This window comes from Oncorhynchus kisutch, linkage group LG18, assembly GCF_002021735.2.
Source record: "Oncorhynchus kisutch isolate 150728-3 linkage group LG18, Okis_V2, whole genome shotgun sequence".
NCBI lineage: Eukaryota > Metazoa > Chordata > Actinopteri > Salmoniformes > Salmonidae > Oncorhynchus > Oncorhynchus kisutch.
Window position 1 is genome coordinate 49,062,072 of NC_034191.2, and position 15,281 is coordinate 49,077,352.

Below are 15,281 nucleotides of genomic sequence, written 5' to 3' on the forward strand. Positions count from 1 at the left end.
TTCAGAGCACTGGGGAGAAAACACATTGCATCAACAGTTCTAAGTCAGCTGATAGGCGCCGATGAGACCCAGCACGAACAGGACTGGCGAGAGCCGTAGCTGGGTAGATCTGCGAGAAGGGCCCGGCGCGGTCCAGAGTCGCCGTCACCAAAAAGCCGGTTCCAACCCCTGTCCGCGGATCCAAGCCCGCTGACGGACACCACCCTGACGAATCCGCACGCATCCACTTGCGAGACCACGCACAACAGACCGCGAGATGGGCCGCACAATGAACTTCCGGCGGCGAGAGGGCGACGGAGCGACTGCTCCCCAGCCGCGGCTCGAGTCCCACTTCGCACCCCAGCCCGACCAACCTAGCCCATAGAGCCAATCCTTATTCTGACATGACGGATCTGACTTGCCCACTGAGTGTACATTCTGAACCTTCTTTGAAGTCAGTAGGTCACATAACCCAGGAGCTACTGAAATGTAACATTTTATAAAAATCCATGTAAAATCAAGTGAAAATGGACAAACTAACTGGTAGTCAGTGGACATTCTGAACTTTGGTTGAGTTTTTTTATTTTTATTTCACCTTTATTTAACCAGGTAGGCTAGTTGAGAACAAGTTCTCATTTGCAACTGCGACCTGGCCAAGATAAAGCATAGCAGTGTGAGCAGACAACAAAGAGTTACACATGGAGTAAACAATTAACAAGTCAATAACACAGTAGAAACCAAAGGGGGAGTCTATATACAATGTGTGCAAAAGGCATGAGGAGGTAGGCAAATAATTACAATTTTGCAGATTAACACTGGAGTGATGAATGATCAGATGGTCATGTACAGGTAGAGATATTGGTGTGCAAAAGAGCAGAAAAGTAAATAAATAAAAACAGTATGGGGATGAGGTAGGTGAGAAAGGGTGGGCCATTTACCAATAGACTATGTACAGCTGCAGCGATCGGTTAGCCGCTCAGATAGCTGATGTTTGAAGTTGGTGAGGGAGATAAAAGTCTCCAACTTCAGCGATTTTTGCAATTCGTTCCAGTCACAGGCAGCAGAGTACTGGAACGAAAGGCGGCCGAATGAGGTGTTGGCTTTAGGGATGATCAGTGAGATACACCTGCTGGAGCGCGTGCTACGGATGGGTGTTGCCATCGTGACCAGTGAGCTGAGATAAGGCGGAGCTTTACCTAGCATGGACTTGTAGATGACCTGGAGCCAGTGGGTCTGGCGACGAATATGTAGCGAGGGCCAGCCGACTAGAGCATACAAGTCGCAGTGGTGGGTGGTATAAGGTGCTTTAGTGACGAAACGGATGGCACTGTGATAGACTGCATCCAGTTTGCTGAGTAGAGTGTTGGAAGCCATTTTGTAGATGACATCGCCGAAGTCGAGGATCGGTAGGATAGTCAGTTTTACTAGGGTAAGCTTGGCGGCGTGAGTGAAGGAGGCTTTGTTGCGGAATAGAAAGCCGACTCTTGATTTGATTTTCGTTTGGAGATGTTTGATATGAGTCTGGAAGGAGAGTTTGCAGTCTAGCCAGACACCTAGGTACTTATAGACGTCCACATATTCTAGGTCGGAACCATCCAGGGTGGTGATGCTAGTCGGGCATGCGGGTGCAGGCAGCGACCGGTTGAAAAGCATGCATTTGGTTTTACTAGCGTTTAAGAGCAGTTGGAGGCCACGGAAGGAGTGTTGTATGGCATTGAAGCTTGTTTGGAGGTTAGATAGCACAGTGTCCAAAGACGGGCCGAAGGTATATAGAATGGTGTCGTCTGCGTAGAGGTGGATCAGGGAATCGCCCGCAGCAAGAGCAACATCATTGATATACACAGAGAAAAGAGTCGGCCCGAGAATTGAACCCTGTGGCACCCCCATAGAGACTGCCAGAGGACCAGACAGCATGCCCTCCGATTTGACGCACTGAACTCTGTCTGCAAAGTAATTGGTGAACCAGGCAAGGCAGTCATCCGAAAAACCGAGGCTCCTGAGTCTGCCGATAAGAATATGGTGATTGACAGAGTCGAAAGCCTTGGCAAGGTCGATGAAGACGGCTGCACAGTACTGTCTTTTATCGATGGCGGTTATGATATCGTTGAGTACCTTGAGTGTGGCTGAGGTGCACCCGTGGAGTGTGGCTGAGGTGCACCCGTGACCGGCTCGGAAACCAGATTGCACAGCGGAGAAGGTGCGGTGGGATTCGAGATGGTCAGTGACCTGTTTGTTGACTTGGCTTTCGAAGACCTTAGATAGGCAGGGCAGGATGGATATAGGTCTGTAACAGTTTGGGTCCAGGGTGTCTCCCCCTTTGAAGAGGGGGATGACTGCGGCAGCTTTCCAATCCTTGGGGATCTCAGACGATATGAAAGAGAGGTTGAACAGGCTGGTAATAGGGGTTGCGACAATGGTGGCAGATAGTTTCAGAAATAGAGGGTCCAGATTGTCAAGCCCAGGTCAGTAGGTCACATGACCAAGGAGCTATTGAAAATAGAATGTAAAAAAAGTTTGTACTTAGTTTACACTCCCTAACTAATTCAACTAGGAATACAAGATGTCACTCACATTTCCAAATGTTAATTAGCTTCGTGAAAATATGACCAGTGCAATGTTTCGCACAATTTTTCCTACATCATGACACTTATTTGGCTCAAGTGGTTTGAAAGCTATTGAAGCTTGAAGCGGGAATATCCATCTAAAATCCAACTTGAAACTGTCTTTACCTCGGTGCAGAGAAGATTAGAAATTGAGGCCCAGCTCCCGGAGCTTGAGAGAGTCTATGTAGAAGCGCCAAGTTGAATGACATCACAAAACTCAAATATGAATACAATACTATTTTCTCTAACCAAGTAAACACAATGCTATTAAAGATTAAACAAACACTTTGAGTTGGGTGACAAACCGGGAAAAACTACTGGTCGCGCCAGCTGAGAGGTATACAGGCCAATCAATAGAGCTAGTCATAGAATTAAATCTAGTACAGGAGCTGTTACTACGGACCCAAAAGGAATTAAGGCGTTTCACAACGTTTTATCAAGACCTCTACACCTCAAAGACCACTGCAGATACCGCAAAAATGTCTGATTTCCGCCTTTCCCTACCTAAATTATGTGGCGCTGCTCAAAGGGAGCTAAATGAAGAGAGCTTTCGAAGAGGTTGTCTCTGCAGTACGTTCCTTCCCTAATGGGAAAGCGGCTGGCCCTGACGGCTTTGGTATGAAGTTTTACAAAGTTTATTCAGAAAAGGTTACTCCTCTGTTTAAACACTCCATTGAAACTAATATCTCCCTAATATTAAAGAAAGATAAAGATGAAACCGATCCATCTTCATATCTTCCTATTGCCCTCCTCGGATGTGAACTCAAGGTGTTTACTAAAATACTCTCGAACAGACTAAATAAATGCATTTCGACTATAATTCATCATGACCAAACTGGTTTTATCGCAGGCAGATTTTAATTTTACAACATTAGTCGACTGAATATCATGTATTCCAGACATGACAAAGATTCTAAAGTTGCAATACTTGCACTTGATGCTCAAAAAGCATTTGACCAAGTTTGGTTTGGGAGAGTTTTGTCTCTTGGGTTGAAATACTCTATGCGTGCCCGATGGCTTCAGTTTTCACTAGTTACAATAAATCACCTCTGTTTTCACTTTCACGTTCCTGCTGCCAGGGATGCCCCTAGAGTCCATTGCTATTCGCCATTGCTATGGAACCCCTATCATCATCAGAAGCCATCCTGCCATTGCTCCTCTAAACATTGATCACCGATTCTCGCTCTATCTTGCCTATGTACATCATCTTGTTGGTCTCACGCCCCGAAGAGTCACTTCCACCGCTGTTGGATCTCATTGAATAATTTGGAGAACTCTCAGTACACCATAAACTGGGATAAAAGTGAATTCATGCCTCCTAAAGGTAACTTAAAACCCAGAGTTCATTAAACATATACCTTTTAAATCAAAGGTGACTAAATGTAATATTTAGGGGTTATCATCCCTAAGGACTCTAAATTGATTTATATATTGAACTACCTCGACAAGTTGAAGCGCAACATAGAGGCACGCTATTAAAATGGTTACATTCCCCAGATTTCTTTCTCTCTTTCAGAATCTGCCTAAAGTTTTAAGTAAAGCTTTTTTCAAATCCTTGGATTTTGTTATCTGCCTTTTGTGTGGGGATACAAAGTACACCGTATCTCTAAACATATAATCAAGCCCAAACAATTAGGGGGTCTGAGCCTGCCAAATTTCCAGCATTATTATTGGGCAGCAAATGCTAGAGCACTGACTTTATTGGCAGGATGCATACCCTGGCATAGTAGAACCCTCCAAATCAAATCAAATCAAATTTTATTTGTCACATACACATGGTTAGCAGATGTTAATGCGAGTGTAGCGAAATGCTTGTGCTTCTAGTTCCGACAATGCAGTAATAACCAACAAGTAATCTAACTAACAATTCCAAAACTACTGTCTTATACACAGTGTAAGGGGATAAAGAATATGTACATAAAGATATATGAATGAGTGATGAATGAGTGATGGTACAGAGCGGCATAGGCAAGATACAGTAGATGGTATCGAGTACAGTATATACATATGAGATGAGTATGTAAACAAAGTGGCATAGTTAAAGTGATACATGTATTACATAAGGATGCAGTAGATGATATAGAGTACAGTATATACGTATGCATATGAGATGAATAATGTAGGGTATGTAACATTATATTAGGTAGCATTGTTTAAAGTGGCTAGTGATATATTTTACATCATTCCCATCAATTCCCATTGTTAAAGTGGCTGGAGTTGAGTCAGTGTGTTGGCAGCAGCCACTCAATGTTAGTGATGGCTGTTTAACAGTCTGATGGCCTTGAGATAGAAGCTGTTTTTCAGTCTCTCGGTCTCAGCTTTGATGCACCTGTACTGACCTCGCCTTCTGGATGATAGCGGGGTGAACAGGCAGTGGCTCGGGTGGTTGTTGTCCTTGATGATCTTTATGGCCTTCCTGTAACATCAGGTGGTGTAGGTCCACCCCTTCATGGCTCGCTATTGAACAAGATATACACATCTCTCTTCCAGCACTTCTCTTTTCATCAACTAACAGCTATTACGGCAATAACTTTATGCAAAAAAAATCATGACAAATTTGGTATCAAATAAGGAAAACATTTTGGTCTCCCGGAGACCTCTGTCTGTCCTATTTGCCATGACCATGCTCGCCCCACTAACTGACAACACTTTTTTTTATTTTGGAAGAGAAAGGGCATTACTACTATTGGAGACCTTTACATCAATAATATTTTTGCCACATTCGCACAGTTGAGGGAAATGTAGGATCTCCCCGCATCTAACTTCTTCCCGATATCTTCAGATAAGAAACTACGTTCGCTTAAATATACCACATTTACAACTGCCCGCCAATTGTATATTTTCATGAACCTCGCCCCTGGTTCCAAGAGTTTGATCTCCATATTTGTAGATCACTTTACAACATATTATTCTGTATCCACACAACATTTGAAGGAGACCTGGGAGGAAGACCTTGGTATGGAAATTACTGATGAATGTTGGGCTGATTGCCTTCAAGATATTCACTTGTGCTCAATAAACTCCCGACACCAACTTATTCAATACAAAGTGATTCACAAACTTCAATATTCCTGTACCAAATTACTCATTTTACCCCTCGGTCTCTCCGATATGCCCTTAGTGCATTTCTGCAGAGGGTATCCTAGGTCACCTCTTCTGGTCATGCACCAAACTGCACACATTCTGGATATGTCAGTCAATAAATGGCTATCTTTCACGTGATGATGGGCAACACAACATGCAACCAACCCTGATCCACAGTCATTATTTTAAATGCCAAGCATAGTCCTTATACTGTGCTGTATGTCAAATATCAATGAAGCAAGGTGCCAATTCTTTAAGAGCAATGTTGTGTGGGGGGGGGGGGGGGGGGGGTATTCTCAATGTATTGTTTGCTGTCATTATCTCTGTTTGTAAAACTGAGACTTCATGAATAAATAAAACACAGTCTTGTATCGTATCTACATTACGTATCGGATTGTCCTAATATACTGTATAGTGTTTTAGAATAAATTATTCAAATGTGTTTTATGCAAAAACCCAACACAGTAACTTGTGTAACAGCCCACCAAAACCATGCTGATCTGTGAAAAAAGCTCAAATAAGCTTTGGCATAGCAACATATTGTAAAAACAGTTCTGTTGATATTATCCTACCATGACTGTTATCAGTTATGCCACTGGTGTGACAATATCACTAGCTAGCTATTACAGTTGTCACTCAGCAATAAAGTGAAGTGCAGAACAGCCTAACAAAACTCTGGTAAGGCGAATACACAGCTCAATTTTTTTTCAAGCTTTTGTCAGTGAGAGTGCGCACAGACATACATGCACACACCGAGAGGGGGTGGAAGTTTAAACAAAATGTTGGCCTGATTAGTGTCGTGACAGAATCAGAAACCTTTAGGTAACATTTATAAATAAGATGTTTTATTAATTTTCATATGTAAATGTATCTTTTAAACCATGTGAAGGGATGATTGAGGGGGAACCAATTATCTCTTGACTCCACAATGTCTGTGTGCCAGTCACTCCCTACTTTTCCCATTGGGGAGAGGTTAGGCTTGTCTTCTTATGGGAATGTATCTAACTATTTACATGTCCCCTCTGAGGTTGCCCTTATCTTGATTTAGTATATGGCCTAGGAGGCTCACTGTCTCTGTGATGTTGTCCAGGAGGGGTGTATTTGATATATGCTAGTGGATGAGGTTTTGGTTTTGGTCCTGAGTGGTACCAAGAGCGAGATAAGAGCATAGTTTAGGAGACAAAGCTGAATGATAATTTATAGCTAATGCTGTCTGGCTATGTGTGTCTTTGCTATAAAGGATCTCAGTTGCAATGTGTAAGCACTCTCAGAGAATTCATGTATAGACACTGAATTGATCTGAGAGTCACAGGGTTGTGATGGAGCTCATAAAATTAAAGATGGACTTTATGATAACTCTGACTTGTGTGTGGGTTTTGCTCTCTTGTGATTTGGTAATACAGGATATTTCCACTACATTAGTACTTAGCTATCTAAGTAGTTACATATGGACAACTCATTGTCTTCATCTCCCCTTCTTAGTGGCTTATTAATGTCCATCTCTCACAAACTATGATAGCTAGTTAACCCATACAGCAAGTTAAATAGTTAGCAAATCACTTAGTTCACAACTTCCACCTGACTGTGCTGCTGCTCCAGTTTCAACTGTTCTGCCTTATTATTATTCGACCATGCTGGTCATTTATGAACATTTGAACATCTTGGCCATGTTCTGTTATAATCTCCACCCGGCACAGCCAGAAGAGGACTGGCCACCCCACATAGCCTGGTTCCTCTCTAGGTTTCTTCCTAGGTATTGGCCTTTCTAGGGAGTTTTTCCTAGCCACTGTGCTTCTACACCTGCATTGCTTGCTGTTTGGGGTTTTAGGCTGGGTTTCTGTACAGCACTTTGAGATATCAGCTGATGTACGAAGGGCTATATAAATTGATTTGATTTGACTTAGTTATACTTTCCCGCCTTGTAGCTGGCCAAATATATTTAGCTACCCACTTCTGTCTTTGTTGTAAAGTTTGCTAGCTACTTAGCTAGCTAGCAGCTGCACTCTAGAGACTTGAACAGATCACAAAATATTTCAAATTATTCTGACATAAATGTGAAATTACAGTCCCCACTCTCGCTTGTGCTCAACTTTTTGAAAGTCATCGATGTGCTGTGTGGTTGCGAGTCGAGCAAATGGCTTGCCTAAAGTCTTTTGTCACCCCCCTAACACTTGCGCAGTAATAATCAACACGTCTTAATACTAATTCAATGGATTGTGGTCAGTAAACCCATAGCTACTGTTAATAAAATTGATAAAATCTATTAGCAAGTACAAATAACAAGTGCATGACTATTGTAATTTTCCATGAAGAAAAAGTATTTAGCATTATTTTGGCAATATAAAAAAAGCTTAATGTTGATGTTGGTCATATTACTGCTAACTAATGTGAGTTTGTCAGTGCTGCGCACACTGTACAGTTCCGTCGTAAGGGTGGCAGCCTAGACCACAACATGTTGTGGTTATGCAATATAGCAGGATTGAGATTGTAGGCTGCCATCCTTTTGGATTATGTTTTTTATTATTTTTATTAACCAGGTAGGCTCATTGTCATTTGCAACTGAGACCTGGCCAAGATAAAGCAAAGCAGTTCGACACATACAACAACACAGAGTTACACATGGAATAAACAAACATACAGTTGAAAAATCTATATGCAGCATTTGCAAATAAGAGAGGTAAGGCAATAAATAGGCCTTGGTGGCGAAGTAATTACAATATAGCAATTAAACACTGGAATGGTAGAATGTGCAGAAGATGAATGTGCAAGTAGAGATACTGGGGAGCAAGATAGATAAATACAGTATGGGGATGAGGTAGATTGGATGGGCTATTTACAGAGGAGATATGTACAGGTGCAGTGATCTGTGAGCTGCTCTGACAGCTGGTGCTTAAAGCTAGTGAGGGAGATATACGACTCCAGCTTTAGTGATTTTTGCAGTTCGTTCCAGTCATTGGCAGCAGAGAACTGGAAGGAGAGTCGGCCAAAGGAAGAATTGGCTTTGGGGGTGACCAGTGAGATATACCTGCTGGAGCGCGTGCTACGGGTGGGTGCTGCTATGGTAACCAGTGAGCTGAGATAAGGCGGGGCTTTACCTAGCAGAGACTTGTAGATGACCTGGAGCCAGTGGGTTTGGCGACGAGTATGAAGCGAGGGCCAGCCAACGAGAGTGTACAGGTCGCAGTGGTGGGTAGTATATGGGGCTTTGGTGACAAAACGGATGGCACTGTGATAGACTGCATGCAATTTGTTGAGAGTGTTGGAGGCTATTTTGTAAATGGAACTGCGTAAACTCACATTCACAGTAGACTTGTATTATAACTGGGGGTTATACTACACAGTAATAGGATGTTAGTCCATCCATGCAGATTAGAAATGAAATTTTTAAAATTATACTGTAGGTAAAACCTCAACTCTTTGTGTGTGTTGCTTTACTACAGTAAAACAAAGCTACTTACCAGTTGAGGGTAGCATTTGTCAGCTGTGCAATCCTGTCTATGATATCACTCTTTCCCAAGCATGTTAATATATCTTTGTCAATTGTCATGATGATGCATTCTATCTTGAGTCATTGTGCTCCTAAGACAGGTATGTTGACGTCTTAATACTGCAGCTGCTAACTGGGATGGTCAGTGTGGGATCCGGGTCTAACAGTGTATACACAAAGGACATTTTCAGAAATGGCATCTTTCTTTTCTTGATAGGTAATGTTTAGCAACAACTACTTCCTTTGGCTTGAGAGGAATATGATACATGTTTGTCTTAGGTTGGCCTCCCCTCTATCTCTGTTCTCTCTCTGTCCTGTCTGCTCCCCTCTCTTCCTTGCTGTCTGAAGTTCTGCTTTCCTGGATCTCTTATATTATTACAGGTATTCTGAACACACACACAAGCAATATGAACAACAGGCAAATCATGTTTACCTGAATTGAACTAAAGGTAAAAATCTGGGATCCTTTCTCTTCCTTAATGATATTAGCAGCACTCAATTTTAAACCTGATTTAACATTGTCAACCTATCACTCACCACAATACCTGTGTTCTTTCTCTATTTTCTCCTGTACGCTCTTTTGTCTCTATATATAGACAGGTTGGTTGTTTAGCAACAAAAACGACACAAGCAACCATGGGGCAAAACAGAGGTTGGCTTAGATTGTTGACAATGTGTAAGCTATATTTCGTCTCCAATGTTTATTGAAAACATATACATTTGCACAATGACCAATTTGTTGTCTCTCAAATACATCATTACAGTTGTTGATTTGCTAGCTAGGGAATTTTTGCCATATTTGCATTGACATGAAATCAGTCAACACCTCAACAAGAAATGAGCCACTTACGATTCCCACATGGCCGTTTCTTGTCTAACTAGCTATCTTAACATTAATGTTATTTGTCAGTTGCACATTGAGTCAACATGTTGGAATGGAAGTTACTCAAATCTGGCTTACCGTGAGGCCAATAACTGAATAGCCTCATCATCATGGGCTAACAAAATTAGCTATATTAGTAGCAAGCTAACAAAGTTTACTTCCGGTTCTCATCTTCGCGCTCTCCGTCAGAGAACGAAAATGTGCCGAAATAGAATATCTTTGGACAAATCCAAAATTACTTTCAAAAACCACTCTGACTGCGCCTCCTAAAGTGCCACCGTACACAGAAGTGCTGATTTTAGGCATTACTAAAAAGGCAGTGCAGGCCGGGGTTCATGATTGGACTATTAATTGCATTGTAGTCTATTTTGTTTAACACAATCGAAAGGCTCGGGCTGAGACAAAATCATTCGGGGCTAAGTCCCCGAAAACCCGGATCTGGTCAATGGCAAAAGTCCAATCTATGATGAAATAAGATAAATGACACACGTTGTTTGCTTAGCTAGCTAGCTAACGTTAGCTACATGTCAAATGGATATTCTACCCTCGCGTATCTGAAAATACATGATCAATTGATGTTTACCGGTCACGAAAAGCATGCAGTTACTTGGTACAACACTGATGATAGAGCTTCCCAGGTAGCAACAAAAATAGGCTTTATAAAGTTTTTTTTAGGTGTTGGATTGGTTGTATGAACATTCTGAATGCATTCAGATAAACGTTCGGTTTTGGTTCAAGTGTAGGGGTCAGATTACGTTTGGTAAACGTTGGTATTAGTGTAATTTACAACGTTGGCTTCTAGTTCCTTTTTAAACATTAATGAACATCCACCAACGTTTAACAAACGTTGGCAAGCGTTTATGATGTGTATTTTACAACGTTGGTTGGTTTCAAACGTCCAACGTTCGCCAATGTTTAACAAATGCTGGTAATATGTGTTATATGCGATGATGGCTTCAACTAATAAAGACAGGAAATTTCAACTCTATATTTTTATTTATTTCTAACCAACAAGGAAATACAAAATAAAACTGTTAATTACTAACTCTTGATTAACTATAATTGGATTGCTAACTATTTACATGACTGAAAAGGGGACTATTATAGATAACATTTGATTTATTTAACCAACAAGGAAATACAAAATGCAATACATAACTGTTAATTACTAACTCTTGATGAACTATAATTGGATTAGCCATGAATTACATTATTTCCCTTTTTCCCACTGGACATTTAATAAAAATGTCCTCTTTAGTCAAAAAGCTTTAGGGTCGACTCTGTGCTTGTGCTCCTTCTGTCTCTCTCCATTATTTCAGGTGCTGTGGTCTGAAACAAAGTAACTGAGTGTTAGAACTCATCATTGGCCTAGTAACATTTATTTGAGGGGCACAGTCAGCTCGTGCTCTCTCACACCATTTGGGCACACAGAGCTCGTCCTGTTTATCTGCGATTCCTCTTCTCTGGAGACCGATGTAACGTTACAGAATAAGAAAGTCACCTAGCATTATGGGATAGTGGTGAAGTAAAACAAACATGGCTGTACCCATGAAATAGACCCGTCGACAACTTAATAGGTTGTATAGTTACTAATGTATATTTAGGCATGTCGAGTAATTGAGAGTTTGATTACTGGTATGTCTGACAGAAACAATGAAAAAGATGTGACCTACATTAGTAGCCCTATAATACTTCATCGGGCCGGTGTTTATCGTTTTGAAGAAGAGTGAGAACATACCAATTGTTTGCGAAGATTCTCCTCTGTTGAGATCCGCTACACAGTAGCTTCAGGTCAGCCACAGAGTCTAACGGTGATTGCAGAATGTCGAGGTCCTCAGCTGTGGTCGATGGCCTTGTAGCATTAAGGAGCCTCAGTTGCTCTTGCTGATTAGCAATTATAATGTCTAGCTTCATAAGTATCTGTGTCTGGAATTCTTAGCAAGACATCATTGATTAGAACAGAGACACATAACACATAGTAATTAAACAAGGGGTTTAAGCAGAAAGGATTAAAGGGGAGTTGCTATTTTGACCAAAGTACTGTTAAATCACAGATGAACATGTACAGTACTAACAAGACATCATTGCAATTATCTCCTGAGACTGCACGGCACTTGTGGATGCAGATTCCTTTTGTTGGAGACCTATGAGGATGGATAGGAGGTTTAGCGTAAAGCAATTCATTCATGCTTAACAGTGCATTATGACATTTCAGAAAAAACAACGGTTTTGGTTGAGGGGAAAATAGAGAGGGATGTGTTGATACTGTTGGGCACTACTAAGGGAGGTTGCCTGTGTAGTGTAACACATGTAAAATCCTTACTGGATGCTGCAGGTAGCGCTACTCCGCCAGTTGTTGTTTTGGCTGGTAGACCTGTAGGAAGTTGTAGAAGATTAGATAACTCAGGTACGTGAATTCAATATGCTAGTACAGTCAACACCAAAGATAAATGGACAGTGACACATATTTTAGATCTGCACTTCTCCACCTCAGATTTGAAATTAATGTGTCAACTTAATTTGATGATATCCTATATACACTATACAGCCAAAACTATGCGGACACCTGACCATCACACCTATATGAGCTTGTTGGACATCCCATTCCAAAACCATGGGCATTAATAAGGAATAGGCTCCCCTTTGCGCCTATAACATCCGCCACTCTTCTGGGATGGCTTTCCACAAGATTTTGGAGTGTGTAGGTTGTGCACAGTCATGCCTTTCCCAAACTGTTTCCACAAAGTTGGAAGCACCCAATTGTCTAAAGTGTCTTGGTGTCCTGTAGCATTAAGATGGCCCTTCACTGGATGCAAAGGCTTAGCTGGATTTTATGCACCTGTTAGCGATGGTGTGGCTGAAACTTCTGAACTCAATAATTAGTAGGGGTGTTCGCATACCTTTGGCCATAGAGTGTAGGTCACTGTCCCAAATGTTGGTTCCTCTCAATACTCACTGCATGACACAGTTTGTGGTTCACTGGACACTTTGTAGGCTTTTCTTTTTTGCGGGATATCTTTGGGTAATTACAAATCATAAGATGCATGATTTATTGCATTGGAACAAAATTCTGTTCGTAATAAATAATTATTCCATGTTAGACACCTTCATTTGTGTCCTGACATCTGGGTGGTAGAGGTAAACGTCAAGTTTTCTCTGGAAAGCAGGGTTCCATAAAGAACTCATCTTTATCAGTTGCTAGATACAAAAACAAAACAGAAAACGTGTCATAAGCATTGGATCTATGCCTATGTTAATATACTCAGTGTATAATCAACTTACTGCTGCTGTCATCAGAACAACCAGTCTGGTAACGAGCTGGGATGGTGTGTGGTCGTGCCTCCATTTCAAAGTGCTTTCCACATTTGAGTTTTTTCCCCAGCTTTTTTTGCAAATTGGCGTGCTTTGGAGCAGTCCTCTGAGAAATTTGAACAAATAGGATTACATTTGGGAGAACAGAAACGTGACAGTGACTGTTGGTTGATAATGGACCAACTACATCGGTGGTACACTTTTACCAGTTGTTGTGTGAGGGATGACACGGATGCAATATTTAGGCCACCTCTCCTTGTCAGGAGCGTCACCTAGGGCTGGGCGATATGGCCAAAATCTCATATCCCGATATAGGTAATTTCATATCCCGATAACGATGCATATCACGATATAGCACATTTTCTGTAAATTCAATTAATAAATAGTTTATATAAAATGACCACATGTAAAGGCCTATTTCTTATTACATTTTCAATTACAACAAATAAAAGGTACTTATTCATTTTGATTTATTTCGAACCTTTGTGCAATTTTTTTATTTAGCATGTAACAAAATATAAAATATTTATGTATAAAATCTAAAAAGGTAAATAGAAGACACTGCAACTATAGTTGCAAACAAAATAAATATAGGCCTAAAATATATATATTTTGGGGGGCTTGCCTGTTTTGCATGTATATTGGTATTAATACGTGTCACATATCAGTTTGGTACCTTGGGTCGAGTGTTGGCACCAAATCAAGAAACCCCCGTTTCTCTCAAAGTGTAAATTGGGGACATGTCTTTGCAGATGTAAGTTGTAACGGCAGCTGTTACCTCCTTCCATCTTCGTGATTCCTTGCCATATGATGTGCCGCGGGAAAAATCCTCTTGCAGCGTCTGAGTCGGGGGTTTGTTTTGAGCACTCAACTCTACTTTTTGGGGTCTCATCCGTAGACTCTCTCCGTACTGTTTCACGTGATTCTTGCGTAGGTGGTGAAAGAGGTTAGTGGTGTTTGAGCCTGTTGTCAGGACCGGCCTGCGGCATATTTTGCAGAAGGCGGTTTTCTAGTCTGTGTCAGACTTTTCATACCCAAACCACGTCCATGTGACCCCTCCTTTAGGTACGAGGTCTGTGTCTCCGTGCTCTGTGTCACATTCACTCTCCTCCATGTTTGTTAGTGTTGCACATTTCCTTCCACACGGCACGCAAAGTGTTGTCCAATTGACGAAACATATTGCCGTAAAGAGTGTGATTTGCGACACATCGAAATAAACGATACAGCATAATGTGAAACGATATGCGTTTTTCTTTCGTCGCACGATACATATCGCCATATCGCCCAGCCCTAGTGTCACCTCTCGTCAGCTTCTTGTTGTAGCCTGTTGATGGCCAGTAGCACAGGAATCCCTGAAAGGAAAATGTACTTGATTGTCATCCACGGGCATTAACAGCACAGTACAGACCAAATATGAATTAGCTTAATGTTATGGTTCTATTTCGCAGCTTCTAAAGAAGTTAGCACCTTCTTGGTGGTCACGATCCATGACTTGACCACTGCTGCCACCGTGACTGGAGTTTCACTGTGGAACTCCACCACTGCATACACTGGCATCTGCAAAATGAAACAAGCCTCTATTCATTGAGCAGTTGAGTGACACATCAGAGAACTCTGTTGATTAGGCTACTCTGAAGACATCATTATACTGTTATTTCAGTATTGCACTTACAACCTCTTACATCTTGTGAAGAATTCTCAGAAATATAGCAGAGTCATCACTCTCCTTCACCTGGTTTGTTTAGGCTTGCCAGTGGAAGGACTCTTATTGAGGTAGTCCCTGTCCTACCATGGTACACTCCAATCAATCTTGAGACACAGGGCTCAGAAAATAATGACTCAAGGTCATGGTACAACCTGCAGAGTAACCCACTGCCCTGTGACACTTCCTCGCACAACTCGCAGAACTTGTTCCCTGTCTGGAGCACATTGT

At 41.6% G+C, this 15,281-nt stretch overlaps 1 long non-coding RNA gene across 1 annotated transcript; it reads right to left on the bottom strand.

Annotated features, from left to right (window-relative positions):
* Nucleotides 1–11,119: 11,119 nt before the first annotated feature.
* Nucleotides 11,120–14,581, bottom strand: LOC116354778 (uncharacterized). The gene is made up of 7 exons (XR_004204011.1): nt 14,127–14,581; nt 13,319–13,454; nt 13,142–13,234; nt 12,937–13,052; nt 12,360–12,410; nt 11,775–12,180; nt 11,120–11,365 (listed from the first exon to the last, which is right to left on the bottom strand). It is a non-coding gene; the product is annotated as an uncharacterized LOC116354778 (long non-coding RNA).
* Between the last annotated feature and the right edge of the window lie 700 nt (nt 14,582–15,281).